General features: G+C 41.5%; 1 protein-coding gene across 6 annotated transcripts in view; it reads left to right on the plus strand.

Moving 5' to 3' along the window:
* The first annotated feature begins 565 nt into the window (after positions 1-565).
* The window catches only part of TMEM50B (transmembrane protein 50B), a 69,738-nt gene continuing 53,306 nt past the window's right edge, over positions 566-16,997 (plus strand). For 4 of the 6 annotated variants that reach the window (XM_061193978.1, XM_061193984.1, XM_061193982.1 and 1 more), the window contains exon 1: positions 566-694. The gene's annotated coding sequence lies outside the window, so the exon portion shown is untranslated. Of the gene's footprint in view, positions 695-3,464; positions 3,681-7,322; positions 7,393-16,997 lie in introns of those variants that run through there. The other 2 variants (XM_061193980.1, XM_061193981.1) reach the window with 2 other exon arrangements.

A 16,997-nucleotide genomic window follows, 5' to 3' on the forward strand; every position in this document is an offset into this window, starting at 1 on the left:
GTGGATGGCCGGGAAAAGCTTCAGGACAGAATCAGAAGACTAGTTAGTTGCGTTGGTAACCTCGCGTTACAGTACTAGTTGGTAGCCTTGGACAAGTAACTTCACCTTTCTAGGCCTCCATTTCTGAGTGGCGGGGATTAGAAAAGGACATCTTTACAGACCTTCAGTTCCTGAGAACCCTCTTGGAGCACGTGCCCTATACTGGGCAGCTGGTGGTCAACGCCTCTGGGCCTATAGGCAAAGAGGGCCCCTGCCCTTGGGTCTTGGGCTCCCCCTGCACGTGATCTCACGGATGCTGCACTTGAAGTCCCTGAACAGAAACGCAGCTGTGCTGCCACCCAGAAGGCAACAGGAGTGGCCAGGTCTACGCATCCGCGAATTGTAAGACGCCAAGCCTGGCCGGCAACTCCCGGAGGGCCGGAAAAACCCCGGAGCCCTCGCTCCGCCCCGTGGCGTCCTGGCCCCGCCCCTAGAGCCCCGCCCCGCCCCGGCTGGCCACTTGCTGGGCGCGGATTGGCTGCTGCGGTGCGCACGGCGCCGCGCCCCGCCCCGCCGGTGCTCTCGCCTTTCGCCCGCCGACTGCTCCCGGCTCCCGGGGGCTGAGGTGGAGCCGTGGACCCCGGCTCGGCCGCGGCTGAGCCGCATCCTACTCTGCGCGCGCGCCTGGTGTCGGCTTGGGCGTCGGGGAAGCCGGGTGAGTGCGGGAGGCTGGTTTGGGGCGTGCGAGGGGCTGACGCTTGCCGCCCGCGCGTAGGAAGGCACCCCCGGCTCGTCCGGCCCGGCCTGCGAGGTGCGGCGACGCCCGGCCCGGCCTCTCCGGTGAGGGGCGCCGCCGGGTGGAGCGGGTCCGCGGGGCGTCCGGGCGTTCTGCGGGGCGGGGGCCGCCGCCGCCCCCTCCGCACCAGCCCGCGTCCCCTCGGGCGAGCGTGGCTGGCGCTCGGCCGGGGCTGGCCGCACCGCCACGTTGTCTCGCCGTCGGATTGCTTCCCTGGAAGGTCTGGAAAGATTTCCGTCTCGAGCCTGTCAGCTTCCCGGGGCGACGGGCGGTGGGGAGACGATGTGTGGCCCGCACGGGGCGTCAGGGGGCCACTCAGGTGCTTCGTCGCCCCTCCCGTTTGCTCTGAACCTCGGCTGGGAATGTTTTCAGTGTTCGGCGCTCTTTTCCGAGTCTCTCCGTAGGAGAGTCAGGTACAGTGGTGTGAAATGGAAATGGAAGAGGGTCAACCTTCTTTCGCGTATTAATCATAAAATGTTCGTGCCCTTTTAGATAAAGAGCAGCAGAGAGTTGCCCATGTAGCAAAGGTAGTTGTGCTGGGGAAGACCATTTTGGTTTTTAACCAATAAATTGGCTTCCGAGTTAATCAATGGAAGGTGCTTCATTTGAAAGGTAAGTATATGACCTTTTAAAGCCCAAGCAGTGCTGAGATCGACTGCTGAGGTCGACTGTGCTCGCTCCCTCCCCGCTGCTGGCGCCGTGTGTGTGTGTGTGTGTGTGTGTGTGTGTGTGTGTGTGTGTGTGTGTGTGTGTGTGTTGGGGAAGGATTCAAGCCTCCAGTGGGAGTGAATGTGTAATCAGCGTTATGCCTCTCAAAGACATTGATTTCTCTTCGGAGTGTCCCACCTCTTCTCTCAAACTCTTCACCTACCTGCGCTATAAATCCCTTTCCTTAACAGTTCCCAAGCCTCTTACTCCCAGGATTGTTACACTTCTTTTCCATCATCTTCAGACAAACATAGTTTTCAGACGTAGAACCAACTTTAGACATTTTTTTACCGATAATAGTGTTGCCAGCCTCTTCGTCCTTAAAATGAACATCAAAAGTTATCTTGACTATCGACCCGACAGGAAAAGCTGGGTTAATGAGAGCACGGAGAGGATGCAGTGTTCCTCTTCCGGAGACACGCCTTCCCCTCCCCCATCCTCCTCGGCCCGTTAGGATTAAGGCAGCCTTAACTGGCTGGTCATTTCTGAATTCACTTCTGGAGTCCGAGGTAAAGAATTTATATTATTAGTTTATCCTTATCTGCTCTTTTTAAATGATTACGGTAATATATCCAGGTTGTAAACTTTTTTTTGTAATGTTACAGAATAATATCAAGTAAATTGAAACAGCACAGAAGTATATCAAGTGAAAAGTTAGAATTCCTTGTTTCTTTACTTTGCATCCTGAATTCCAGTCCCTAGGAGGGGATAGTACCATGATACTTTTGGGCAACTGACTTAATATAAGGACACGTCTCCATATCAGTGTGCACCTTCCTCATTTTTAAAGTGCTGTACAGTATGCAGCTGTTTAGATGTACTCTAATATGTTTTATTGGCCCCTTAACGATGGGCGTTTGGTTGTTTTTGGGTTTTAGCCATTAAAAAACTTACTGCATGAAAATCTTTTGGGCATTGTTGGATAAGTTTCAGGTAGTGCTCTTTTTACCAGGAATCTTTTTTTGTAACTTGAAGGATTTTATAATTTAAAAGCAGTAGTTGGGGCTTCCCTGGTGGCGCAGTGGTTGAGAATCTGCCTGCCAATGCAGGGGACACGGGTTCGAGCCCTGGTCTGGGAAGATCCCACGTGCCGCGGAGCAACTAGGCCCGTGAGCCACAACTACTGAGCCTGCGCGTCTGGAGCCTGTGCTCCGCAACAAGAGAGGCCGCGATAGTGAGAGAGGCCCGCGCACCGCGATGAAGAGTGGCCCCCGCTTGCCGCAACTAGAGAAAGCCCTCGCACAGAAACGAAGACCCAACACAGCCAAAATTAAATAAATAAATTAATTAAATTCTAGTGGTGATTTAAAAAAAAAACAGTAGTTAATTTGCTTGATTTAAATGCATTCCTTAGAATCTGTGTGTCTTTTTATATTTAGAGACTGGATCAGAAAAATTTTGAGGACCAGGTTAAATAATGGTTAATTTATTAACCTTGTTAGCATTTAATGATGTTGACTTTAAGGTTATATTGACTCATTTGATTGGCTTGGCAGGAATGAATAGAGAAGGCCTTCAGGAAGAGAAAATGTGAACAGAGGCTGTGTAATACCCTCCTGTGGTAATCCCCTTGAATATCCAACAGTAACAGAAGTTCTTGTTCTCTTTTTAAATGTTTCTTTTGTTGCAAAATGTATCTCAGGTACCAAAAAAAGTGTACAGAATATATATAAATATATAATTTAAATAATACTCTTGCAATGATCAACATTGTATCTACAACCAAATTAAGAAATGAAACATTTACATCTTTCTTCCAGAGGTGGCCTCTACCCTGATTTTTTAAATTAATCTTTTTCTTGCTTTCATTTTGTTTTGTTTTTTGGCCATGCCGCGCGGTTTGTGGGACTTTAGCTCCCGGATCAGTGATCGAACCCGGGCCCTTGGTACTGAAAGCGCCGAGTCCCAACCACTGGACTGCCAGGGAATTCCAATCTTTCTCTTGCTTTTTAAAATAAGCTTTACAGGGCTTCCCTGGTGGCGCAGTGGTTAAGAATCTGCCTGCCAGTGCAGGGGACACGAGTTCGAGCCCTGGTCCAGGAAGATCCCACATGCCGCGGAGCAACTAAGTCCGTGCGCCATAATTACTGAGCCTGCGCTCTAGAGCCCGCGAGCCACAACTACTGAGCCCACGTGCCACAACTACTGAAGCCCGCACGCCTGGAGCCCATGCTCCGCAACAAGAGAAGCCACTGCAGTGAGTAGCCCTCGCTCGCTGCAACTAGAGAAAGCCCGAGAGCAGCAACAAAGACCCAAAGCAGCGAAAAATAAATAAAATAAATAAATTTAAAATAAGCTTTACACATAAATACATAAATATACACATGTACATATATGCACACGTATATAAATATTTACACATAAACAGTATATTTAGTTTTGAGTGAACAGTGTTAAAAACAAAATTCTCATACACATAGCATGTTTCAGAGTTTTATTTTATAGTTATTGAGAGTGCCACAAAGAACTGTTCTTTTTGTTTGTTTTTGGCTCCGCTGGGTCTTCATTACAGTGCGCGGGGCTCTTTGTTTAGGGCTTCTCACTAGTTGCTGCGCGCAGGTGGGATCTTAGTTTCCCAGCTAGGATCGAACCTGAGTCCCCTGCATCGGGAGGTGGATTCTTAACCACTGGACCACCAGGGAAGTCCCGCAAAGAACCGGTTTTAAGAGGATTTAAGAAACAGGTATCTGTGTAGTCCATAGGGAAAGGAATGTCTCAATAAAATTGCTGAGTTAGATATAATTGGTTAATGTTCAAGAGGGCAACAAAATCATAATACCTTGTGATTAATCATTTCTAAGAGACTATAAAATCATAACACCTTATTAATTTCTGCAGTTAAACTGAAACCTTACAGGACTATAAACTGTGTCTTTATTAACAGTGGATTGTTCGTTAAATAAACTGTGATAACAAAGTTATTTTCCTCAGAGCACAGATGAGGTCCAAACAGGCTTATTAGAAAATGCTAGCGCTTTCTCAATTTGAGATTAAAAATTTGTTCCATAATTGTAAGCACAAATCTGACTGTGTAAGGAAAGGACAGTATTGTCACTTTTAGATGAAAGCTTCCAGGAAAGATGAGCAGGACGGAATGGCTTCAGCTTCCCTGACTGTTTCCCTGACAGGGGCCCTTTCTGAGGAGGTCAGTGGGCAGTGTTATGAGTGAGTCTTGGGATACGGTGTTCACTACAGTCAGGGTATCAGAGGGCTCTAGTGTGGACCAAATACTGGAAAGATGACAGAAATACAGTCTGAGGGAGTGGGCTGCTCACCGTGGCCTGCATGCAGTTACCAGTGTAGGTCAAAGTAGAACCTTCTGTGAGGGAAGTGAATGTCCTTTGCTGATGCAGGCTGCAGGGTTCAGAAGGAAAGCAGGAACTGCATCAGCATATGATCAAGATCAAGCCAAGCACAGCTGAGTACAGATAGGAATCTGGGACAGGTTCATGGGGCATTCAGTCCTCAGGTTAAAAAGCTGGCATAGGGGCTTCCCTGGTGGTCCAGTGTTAAGACTCTGCGCTTCCCAGCCTAAATGTCCATCGACAGATGAATAGATAAAGAAGATGTGGCACATATATACAATGGAATACTATTCAACCATAAAAAGAAATGAAATTGAGTTATTTGTAGTGAGGTGGATGGACCTAGAGTCTGTCATACAGAGCGAAGTAAGTCAGAAAGAGAAAAACAGATACTGTATGCTAACACATATACATGGAATCTTAAAAAAAACAAAACAAAATGGTACTGATGAACCTAGTGGCAGGGCAGGAATAAAGACAGACATAGAGAATGGACTTGAGGACACGGAGGTGGGGTGGCGGGAGAGAAGCATCGACATATATACACTACCAAATGTAAAATAGATAGCTAGTGGGAAGCAGCAGCGTAGCACAGAGAGATGAGCTCAGTGCTTTGTGACGACCTAGAGGGGTGAGATGGGAGGGTGGGAGGGAGGCTCAAGAGGGAGGGGATATGGGGATATATGTATGCATATGGCTGATTCACTTTGCTGTACAACAGAAACTAACACAGTATTGTGAAGCAATTATACTCCAATAAAGATGTATTAAAAAAAAAAAAGACTCTGCACTTCCACTGCAGGGGCCACGGGTTTGATCCCTGGTTGGGGAACTAAGATCCTGCATGACATAAATAAATAAAAACTAAAAAAAAAAAAATTAAAAAAAAAAGAAAGCTGGCGTAGTACCTGGTTACACTGCTTCAGTCTGGCCTGGTTGTCCTCCTCGTCTGGGGCATAGCTGGATTCTCTTTAGCTCTCCTGTGTGGGGATCTTTCCTGTATTCCCTTTCGTTGATTTACTCTCTCCGGTGGCACTCAAACTCCAGTAGCTTCTTGACAAGAAGAGTTACGTTTTCTTGGAGACGTTGCCTGTCTGAATATGTTTTGATTCTATCCTCATACTTGACTGATATTTTGGCTGGTAATAGAATTTTAGTTGGAAATAATTTTCTTTCAGAATTTTTTAGTAATTGGTCCATTGTCATCTTGCTTCTCGTGTTGCTGCTGAGAATTCCAAAGTATTATGATTCCTGATCCTTTGTATTTGACCTGTGTTTTTAAAAAATTAATTTTTATTAGAGTATAATTGCTTTACAATGTTGTGTTAGTTTCTGCTATTTGTTTTTGTTTTGTTTTGTTTTTAATTTCTGCAGACTAATTTCTGCTTTGACTCCAGTGGTTTGAAATTTTAAATGGCCTGTCTTAGCGTGGGTCTATTTTCATCCATTAGGTTGAGTATCTGATGGGCCCTTTAAATCTGGAAATACAGTACTTTCTATTCTGGAGAGATTTTCCTGACTATTTTGTTATTTTTCTCCCTTGTATTCTCTATAGTGTCTCCTGAAACACCTCTTATTTAGATGTGAACCTTTTAAAGGTCTTCTAATTTTCTTACCTGTTTTCTTCTGTTTTCCATCTACTTACTGCTAGATTTTGGGGGGCTGGGGGTTGGGGGGCACCACGTGGCTTGTGAGATCTTAGATCCCTGACCAGGGATCAAACCCATGCCCTCGGCAATAAAGGAGCGGAGTCTTAACCACTGGACCACTGGGGAATTCACACTGCTAGATTTTCTTAACTTTTATTTCTCAACCTTTGTATTTGGATTAAAAAAAAAAATTCCATGGTTATGTTTTTATTTTTCAAAGCTATTTTTTAGTCTCTGAATGTTTCTTATGATAGTATCCTATTCTTCCTTTAAAATGCAATATGTTCTCTTATCTCTGAGGTTATAGTGATTTTGTTTTAAGTTTTCTTTCTCTGCATAGCTTTCCAGATTCTTATCTGGAAGGAAAGGATCTGGCTGCTAGTCCTCTGCACCAGAACAGAGGAACAGAGGTCCCTTCTGTCCAGTTTTCAGTATGATACCTCCATCTTCTGTTATGCCTGGTATCCCCCAGTCCAGAACACAAGACACAGGGGGGAAGAAACCTCAGATTTCTGCCAGGATATGGAAGAAGCAGTTGCCAGTACCATGACGAGAAAAGGGACAGGTTCTGGGATCTGACTTTTCTTCCTGCTTCCCCCCAAGTTGTCACTGTGTTGGTTCTCAGCTTTCCCCGCTACTGGCTTGGAAATTCGGCTTTCTTGGGTGTGCTAAGTCAGTTACCATGTCCATCTGCTTTCCCTCTTTCAAAATTTTATTGCTTTTGTTTCATCTTCTGTTCTCCCTATCATTAGGAGTTTATGACTTTCTAAAAACTCCTTTTATTGATTGCAGTTTTCGTGAAGTTTCAAGAGGGAGCAGCATGAGGTGCTATGTACATCTGCCATCATCGCCCAGAGATAGTAATCGTTTTTCTCTTCCAAATAGTAATGGCAGTACTGCCAGGAACAGAGTGCCCTCTACAGAAGCAGTCGTATGTATGTGAACCATCTTCTTGGTAGGTAGTGGTTGATAGCATTGAGTGATCACATGTGCTAGACACTGCTTTTCTTATTAATTCTCACTTACTGAGGGATGTGCTGTCATATCCCCAGTTTACACCTCAGAGGACCTTAGCCCGAGGACATTTAAAGGTTGAACAGTGCCTGTCACACAGCGACTATTCCATTAAAAGTGGAATGGATAAATGAACCTGGCCAAGTAGGCACAGCTGGGAAGAGGCTGAAGGTAGGAGAGGGCCCAGGCCAGTGCTAACTCCAAAGCCTGTACTGTTAGCTGCCTGCATGGTGGCTAATGCTGGAGGAGGATAATTGGTACTTAAAGGTATCCACTGCCTTTGAGCCCCTTAGAAATGTTCTTACTCTAGGCCTTTGCCATCGCAGTACTGCTTGCCAGGTGGGTTCCCTTTCACCTGTGTGGTTCAAAGCTGTGACCCTGGAGCCAGTGTCTCTGAACTGGGGAGTAGGGCATTTTCTGAGCAATCCCAGAGGATGCAAAGATGCCTAAGCAGGGCTTCTGTTGGGAAACCTAGGTAAAGATGGCCTCAGAGAGTGAGTGAAGTTTTGCCGTGGCTGGATCAGCTCTGGGACTGTGTAGCAGTCATCTTTTTTAGGTGGCAATTCATGATAGTATGGCTTTCTATTTTTTCAACTTTTTATTATAAAAAAATTTTAAACATACAGAAAAATTGAACAGTACATTCAGCATTTGCACATTTTGCCATATTTGCTTTATTTTTTTCTTTGCTTAACCATTTAGTCATATGTTGCTGACATTGACACCTCACCCCTAAATATGTAAGAATGCATCTCCTAACAAGATCATTCTCTTTACGTAGCCACAATTCTATCATTATCACATCTGGGAAAATAATTCTGTAATATTCTCTGTCTGACCTGTATTCAGATTTCCCCAGTTGGCCCAGACTGCCTTAAAAAATTTTGTTTTTGGAAACCAGGATCAATAAAGGTTTACACATTTCACTTGGTTTGTTAATTGTATGTTTTGACATAGATGAAATTAATGATGAAATCTTTTGAACTTTCTAGTTCATATCGCTCTTGGAGACTGCTTCATTACTAGAAGGATCATGGTTCTCAGAATCTTAGCAATGGAAGGGATCCTTGATGTAATCTGGTTCAATTATTTCCAAACTTGGCTGATGTGTGTCCTGAAGGTTGAATTGGGAGTTTGTCTGTAGACAAAGAGATGAAAGGGGCATTCCAAGGAGATAGATAGATATATAGAAATAGATATAGAAATATATAAATAAATATATTAGAAATATATAGCAGTTTTCCTAACAGTAGGTATTCAATAAGTACTGGCTACCTTCTCCCTTTTATTTCCTTGTGGCTGGAGTAAAGAGTGCATCAAGATAGTAGGAGATAAGAAAGCTATAATAGGGAGAGACTGTAAGTACCCTGTATCTTTTGGACTTTATCTCAGGCTGTTGGAAGTTTTTGATGAAAGGCATGATCCGGTCTGAGTTTTAGAAAATTCTGGCAGAATCTGGACTTGAGGAAGCAGGGAGAATGGTTTTAAGAAATAATATGTTTTAGGGACTTCCGTGATGGCCCAGTGGTTAAGACTCTGCGCTTCCACTGCAGGGGGCATGGGTTCGATCCCTGGTTGGGGAAGTTCCGCATGCCATGTGGTGTGGCCAAAAAAAAGAAATAATATATTTTAATATATTGTCCTGGCAAGATTTATTTCCCTCATTGAAATGATGCTTCTTTTTACCAGCGTCTACAAATTATCAGTTTAAATAAACCTAGGTATAAAGAAGTAGACTCATTTTTTTGTGTGTGACAGGATAATGAGACAGGTATTGCATTTCAAAATTTGAAAGACAAAATAGTTAGAGTCAGTCATTCAGCAAGTATTTGAGTGCCTACTATATGCCAGGCCACTGTGCTAGGCTCTGGGAGAACTACAGTGAGCAAAAATGGACATGGAATGTCCTTCGTGGATTTTACTCTCTTCAGGGGAAGGTATGTATTAATCAAATAACAAGATTAATAATGAAGTACTAGGGGGATTAGATCTGGCCGTGGAGTCAGGAGGTCATGGCAGTCATATCTTTTTAAATTTTATTTTATTTATTTATATTTTTGGTGGCCATGCCATGAGGCATGAGGGGTGTGGGATCTTAGTTCCCCTTCCAGGGGTCGAACCTGTGCCCCCTGAAGTGGAAGCACGGAGTCTTAACCACTAGACTGCCAGGGAGGTCCCCACGTCATCCTTCACTTGTATTATTTCAACAACCTGCACCACAACTACTAAGCCTGCGCTCTAGAGCCCGTGAGCCACAACTACTGAGCCCTTGTGCCACAACTACTGAAGCCCACACGCCTAGAGCCCGCACTCGCAACAAGAGAAGCCACCGCAATGAGAAACCCGCGCATCGCAAGGAAGAGTAGCCCCCGCTCGCCACAACTAGAGAAAGCCCGCGTGCAGCAACGGAGACGCAACGCAGCCAAAATAAATAAATAAATATTAAAGAAAAAAAAAAACCCTGTGCTCCCTGTCTTTTACTTTGGTTTTTAGATTTAAATCTCTTATGAAAATTGGTGGTACTTACTAAATTTTATTCTTGTTATAGTTGATGTACAAGTCAGAAGGCAAATAAGCATCCTGAGATTAAGTATGTAAAATGTGTTTCCAAAAATGCTTAGCTCTCTGAATAATCATACTGTTGGATATTAAGGCCTATAAAATATTCACACTGTGACTGCCTAGACACCAGGCTTATAGCAACCTAAGAAGAAAAACTGTATTCTCCAGACTGCTTTGTCAAGATGTGATCACCAGTAATCACCACTGTCATTGTAGACCTCATTGGACTGCTTTCTTCTATTTCCAGGTGATCACAGTATTCCTCTAAATTGGGGCTCTTTCTCTTCCATCTCGTTCTTCTTGCTTTCTTCACCACAGGCAGTAGAATAGTAACTTTCTCCTCACGAAATGGAAATGAGAGAAATGCTGTGAAACTGTCTGGCAGCAGTACAATGTAATGGTCATGAGCACAGGTTTGGAATCAGATGTGAACTTCAGTGGAATCCTGGCTTTCCTTCTTGCTAGCTGTGTGACCTTGGGCCAGTTACTCTGTAAACCTTTTTAGTAATACGAGATAATAATAGTAACTGCCTTAGAGTATTTGTGAGGATTCAATGGAATAGTCTATGAAAAGAGTTTTTTTGAGGATGGAGTAGAGTTGCCTGTAACCTGTAAGCACCCCGTAACTAAGAGCCAGTAGTAATAGTAATAGTAGTAGTAGTAGTAGGGAAAATGTAGATTTTATTTTTGTTTAATTTGAGTCAGCAGTTTTTCTCTGGCTATGTAGACCTAATATCTTGCACGATATTTAAATTTAATTTCCTGATTTTTTTGGTAACTTATTTATTTATTTATTGGCTGCAGCATGTGGTATGCAGGATCTTAGTTCCCCGATCAGGGATCGAACCCGTGCCCCCTGCAGTGGAAGCTTGGGAGTCCTAACCACTGGCCCGCCAGGGAATTCCCCCAGATTTTTTAATGATACAAATTGTAATTTAATTTTAAAAGGTGTTAATTGATTTCTCTGCCAGTTTGTAAATCTCATGATGATGAGGGCCAAGTTTTATTCATCTTTATTTTCCCCACAGTGCCTTGCTTGTAGGACATGTTCTGTAAATATTTCATTGATGATCTAGAAGAGTTTTGTGCTGATTAAATGCCGTTGTATATGTAAGTCTGCTGTAATGCCTGGCAGACAGTAATGCAAGGAAGGAAGAGAGTGAGTCAGAGATGAACACTGAATCAGTCCTCAGCCCTCTTCCATATTTTCTCCTTGAGATACCCTAGCTGCCCCTGTGACTTCAGTTACCACTTAATTACTATCAGCCTGTAATCTGTGTTTCTGCTTTAAACCACTCTTTCAGTGGTTTCTGTACATCTGTCTTACATACATTTCCACCTGCGTGTCCTTCAGTCATATCAAACACATTATGCTCAAACTCTCCTCTCCCTTTCTCCCTTCCCTATTTTGGTTAATGGTGTCTTTCCAGCCGTTGGGTACCCAAACAGTCATTCTTAGCTCTTCCTTGCTTGTTGATAATACCACATCAATATTTCTCAAATAAAAACCTTTTCCTTAGCCTGTATGAGTATGGCCTCAGTTTACATCCTTTTTCTCTTCCTGTCTAGAAGGTGTCTTTAACATTTTCCTTCAGTCCCTCCTCCATACTGCTGCCACCAGAATTGTCTTTCTAAATCGCAGAGCTGATTTTGTCACTTCCCTGCTTACAAGCCTCTGGTAGTTTCCTAGTGCTTAGAGCAGGGGCCTGCAGACTATGAGCTGTGGGCCAAGTCTGGTGATCTGCTGCCTGTTTTGTAAATTTAAGTTTTATTGGAATACAGCCATGCTCATTTGGTCACATATTGTTTATGACTGCTTTTATGCTATAACAGCAGAGTTGAGTGGTCGTGACAGAGATTGTTTGGCCTGCAAAACTAAAAATGTACACTATCTGGTTCTTTCCAGAAGTTTGCTAATTCCTTGGCTTAGAGAATAGAGGTCAGATTTGTGTAGGCTGAAAAATCCTTGATGATCTTGTCCCAAACATGTTAATCACATCACTCTTTGAAATACCTTAATCTCTACCCTGTTGTCTTGTGGGCCTACATAATTTCTCATATTTTATTCCTTCTTTTTCATCTGTCAAACTCCTCTTCTTGCTTCAAAACCCAGCCAAGTTTATTCTTCCTTTATCAAACTTTCCTCAACTCAACTCTTCCCGGGAAGTAGTGTCCTATAACACTCTTTTCATATTTCTATTATAGCCCTTTTGTGTATGTATAGTATAGCACATTTTATAATGCAATTAGTTATTCTTCTGACAATGTCCCTAACTAGACTGTTCTCTACATTGATTGTCTTAATCACTTTTGTATACACAGCGGCTAACATTTGTAGCATTTAACAACTAGTGAAGAGCTGGATGAACAAACAGATGGTAACATGAAAGTTTGGTCAAAGGAAAAAATTTTGAATTAGGTATGTTATTTGGACTTTCATGCATATGGAAATCACTCAGACCATGTTTATATGTTAAAGTGTGTAGTTGTTTTCTCCTCTTGCTTTTTGCAGGTATCCTTTGGTTTCCTAAACTGAGTGTTTGAAATTTTCACAGTTGAATCACTTAAAATGCTCTCTAAAAAGGACTCATTTCCTTTTATAAAGAGTTACCTCTCTAGTAATAGGAATAATTGCTATCTAATGTATTATAAGACTTGTGGGTCCATTAGTTCAGTTCAGTAATCTTGTTTTTTTAAAAATTGGTACCTGGGTCAGTTTTGCGGGAGAACATACCAGTAATTTCCTTGACCTCAAAAAAGTTTAAGTTTATTAAAAATAGTTACAGACATAGTACATTATATAAGAGGTTTCTCAACAGGCAAGAATCAACAATTCATTGTGTTAATTACAATAACTTTTAAAATCACTTTACATTAAAAAAATGTAATTCATGCTCAGTGCAGCAAACTTTGAAAATAGAAAGCAAAACAAACACACCATCCTGTGACCCATATATAAAATAATACTATGAAAGTACTGGTGTTCGTCCTTCCAGTATTTTTATGCATGTATGTGTTTTTATATATATATATATATATATATATATATACTATTAATTCTTTTTTCTAAAAAGGAAATAATGCTATAGATACATTTTTTAAAAAATTTATTTATTTTATTTATTTGTTTTTGTCTGTGTTGGGTCCTCGTTGCTGCGCGCGGGCTTTCTCTGGTTGTGGAGAGCAGGGGCTACTCTTCGTTGTGGTGCACAGACTTCTCATTGCGGTGGATTCTCTTGTTGCGGAGCACGGGCTGTAGGCGCGCGGGCTTCAGTAGTTGTGGCACACAGGCTCAGCAGTTGGAGCTCGCGGGCTCTAGAGTGCAGGCTCAGTAGTTGTGGCGCACGGGCTTAGTTGCTCTGCAGCATGTGGGATCTTCCCGGACCAGGGCTCGAACCCATGTCCCCTGCATTGGCAGGCAGGTTCTTAACCACTACGCCACCAGGGAAGCCCTAGATACAGTTTTAATAACCTGGTTTTTTCACTTGGTATTAGTCATTACCATTTACTTATGCCGTTAAATGTTTTTCAAAAATAGATTTTTAAAAAAAATTTTTTTGTGGCCACTTCGTGTGGCATGTGGGATCTTAGTTCCTCGACCAGGGATCGAACCTGCACCCCCTGCATTGGAAGCACGGAGTCTTAACCACTGGACCACCAGGGAAGTCCCTCAAAAATAGATTTTTAAATGTCTGCATTAAGTAAACTATTTTACTTAAACATTTATTCTATTACTGAACATTTAGATTTCGTCTAAGTAGTCTTTGCCTTCATTAAGTCTCCAAAGGCCTATTATCTTAAGTTAAATATTGTATACTTATCTCCACTTTAAGCCAGGGGATCAGTGTTAGTATTGTCCATTGCTGTTATTAAATCGAGATTGTCATGATAAAATATGCTTATTTTTTGGTAAATATCTGTAAGAAAACCCATATGAAAGTCAGTCTTCTCAGTTCAGAGTGTTAGTTCTTAATATACTAGCCCTCACTTTCCTCTCCTAAATGTTTACCATAGTGACCATCTTGGTGCCTTTGCTCCTTTTATCCTAACGTTCTTCACTTGGTTTCCCGTTGCACTTGGTGAAACCCCAAATCCATCATGAAGTCCACATTAATTTGCGAGGTGATCTGGTACTTACCTGTCTCTCTCCATATTTATTCCAAGCCACTTCCTCCCCTAACTTACTATATTCTGATTCTCTTTGGTACCAGCTAATTCTTCCTTGCTAGTATCAAAGGGACTTAGTGGCTTTTGTATGTAATTTTCCCTCTCTCTGCTCTGCCTCTTTTGCTTCTCCTTAATCTAATTAACTTTACTCAGCTTTTAAATTTCAGTGGGTTTTAAAATGTTAGCAAGTGTTGCCTCTTTAGAGAGGCATTCCCTGAACATTCTAAAATAGGTCTCCCTTATTTTGTATCAGGATCATGTGCATTTCCTTCATAGTAACTGGTTGTATTATTTTGATGTTTCTCTGCCCCACCCAAACCCCTGACCCTCCAATTTAAGCTCCAGGAGGGAGAAGACCATGACATTTCAGAAATTAGTGTGTGGAAATAGCCCTGTGTATCCTTGGGTTACACATCCACGGATTCAACCAACAAGGGATCAAAAATACTCAGGAAAAAAAAAATTCCAGAATGTTCCAAAAAGCAAAACTTGAATTTGCTGAGTGCTGGCAGCTATTTACATGGCATTTACATTGTATTTATAACTATTTACATAGTATTTACATTGTATTAAGTATTATAAGTAATCTGGAGATGATATTAAAGTATATAAAGGAGGTTATATGCAAATAGTATGCCATTTTATATAAGGGGCTTAAGCATCCACAGATTTTGGTATCCGAGGGGGGTCCTGGAACCAATCCCCTGTACATACTGAGGGACGACTCCATGTTTTCTGCTTATAGAACTATTTATAAATAGGTTAATATATGCAAAATGAATTTTATAATAGGAAACATGACTTTTTTTTAATGTCACTTTTTAAAAAAATAAATTTATTTATTTATCTTTGGCTGTGTTGGGTCTTCGTTGCTGTTCACGGGCTTTCTCTAGTTGTGGCGAGCGGGGGGCTACTCTTCGTTGCAGTGCGTGGGCTTCTCACTGCGGTGGCTTCTCTTTGTTTCGGTGCACGGGCTCTAGGCGCGCAAGCTTCAGTAGTTGTGGCTCGTGGGCTCTAGAACGTAGGCTTAGTAGTTGTAGTGCACGGGCTTAGTTGTTCCGCGGCATGTGGGATCTTCCCAGACCAGGGCTCGAACCCGTGTCCCCTGCATTGGCAGGTGGATTCTTAAGCACTGTGCCACCAGGGAGGTCCCATGACTTTTGTTTTAACCTTCAGACATTGTCTTAAATTCATGGCGACCTTCCCTAAACTTGTTTTTAACCAGTTAATATTTAATTTTTGATAACAGTTCATCTCTGTGTCTGCAGACTATCTTGATAAAATGTGCCCATAATGCGTACATAGTAAGGCTTTAGTGCAGCTAAAGCATATCTAAATGATAAAATTTTTAAATCTTTTTTGTGGGTAAAATTTACATACTGTAAAATACACAGATCTTAAGTGTACACTTCAGTAACTTTTGATAAATAAATGTACCTGCATAATCACTATCCCAACCAAGATATAGAACATTATTATCACTCCAGAAAAGTTCCCTTGTAGTCAATCCTCAGCCCCTGTTGGCAACCACTGTTCTGATCTCTGGGACTATTGATTAGTTTTGCCTCTTCCTAAGCTTCATTTTAAATGGCATCATAGAGTGTATACTCCTTTGTGTTTGCCTTCTTTCACATAAATCAGGTTTTTGAAATTTTTTTTCTGTGTGGTTATATATATCGTTCATCCTTTTTTGTTGCTGAATAGTATTCCATTGTATGAATCCATCATAATTTGTTTATCCATTCTTCTGTTGATGAATATTTAGGTTGCTTCAGTTTGGGACTAATATGAATAAACCTGCTATAAACTTTCTTGTAAAAGTCTTTTTGTGTGTGGACATATATTTTTACTTCCCTTGGTAAATACTTAGGGATGGAATTGCTGGGTTATAGGGAGGATTATTTTTAACTTTGTAAGAAACCGCAACCGGAAATGTATGAGATTTCCAGTTGTTCTGCTTCCAACAGTCAGTCTTTTTAATCTTAGCCATTCTAGTGGATGTGATGATATTTCTTTAATTTGCATTTCCCTGATGACTAATGATGTTGAATACCTATTTAGATGCTTTTTGGTCATTGTCTTTTTAAGTCCTTTGCCCATTTCAAGTCTGTTCAACTCTCGTGCACACTTTTTATTGCCTATATTTTGTTTTTTTTATTATTAATCTTTAAGAGTTCTTTCTATATTGTAGGTACAAATCCTTTGTCAGATACTTGTTTTGCAAATATTGTCTCCCAGTCTGTGTTTCCAGTGTTTGGACCTTATGTAGTATATTTATTGTACTTCTTTTCAGATTAACAATTGGACCCATTACTTTAAATTTAGAGGTATTTCGCCTAAATCCATATTTAAGCATATTATTTGAAAATGTAACTGACATGCTATTTAGAAAGTTTATCTTTGTGGATATCCTATACAATGTTATAATTTTTGCTTTAAATAGTTGTCTTAAATAAAGAGAAGGAATAAAAAATAGTCTTTTATATTTACCCACATATTGATTATTTCTCGTATTCTTCATTCCTTCCTATAGATCTGAGATTAATCTGGTGTCATTTCCCTTTAACCTGAAGAATTTCCTTTAGCATTGTTTAGTGCAGATTTGGTGATGAATTATCTTAGTTTTTGTTTACCTGAAAATATTTTTATTTTATCCTCATTTAAAAAAAGCTTTTTTGAGATACAATAAAGATATGATAACAGTCACCTGTTTTAAGTGTACAGTTCAGTGATTTTTAGTATATTTATGTGCAGTAATCGCCACAGTCTAATTTTATAACCTTATGCCTATGAGCACTCACTCCCTATTACACTCTG

This window comes from Eubalaena glacialis, chromosome 6 (genome assembly GCF_028564815.1).
Source record: "Eubalaena glacialis isolate mEubGla1 chromosome 6, mEubGla1.1.hap2.+ XY, whole genome shotgun sequence".
In the NCBI taxonomy this organism is placed as follows: Eukaryota; Metazoa; Chordata; class Mammalia; order Artiodactyla; family Balaenidae; genus Eubalaena; species Eubalaena glacialis.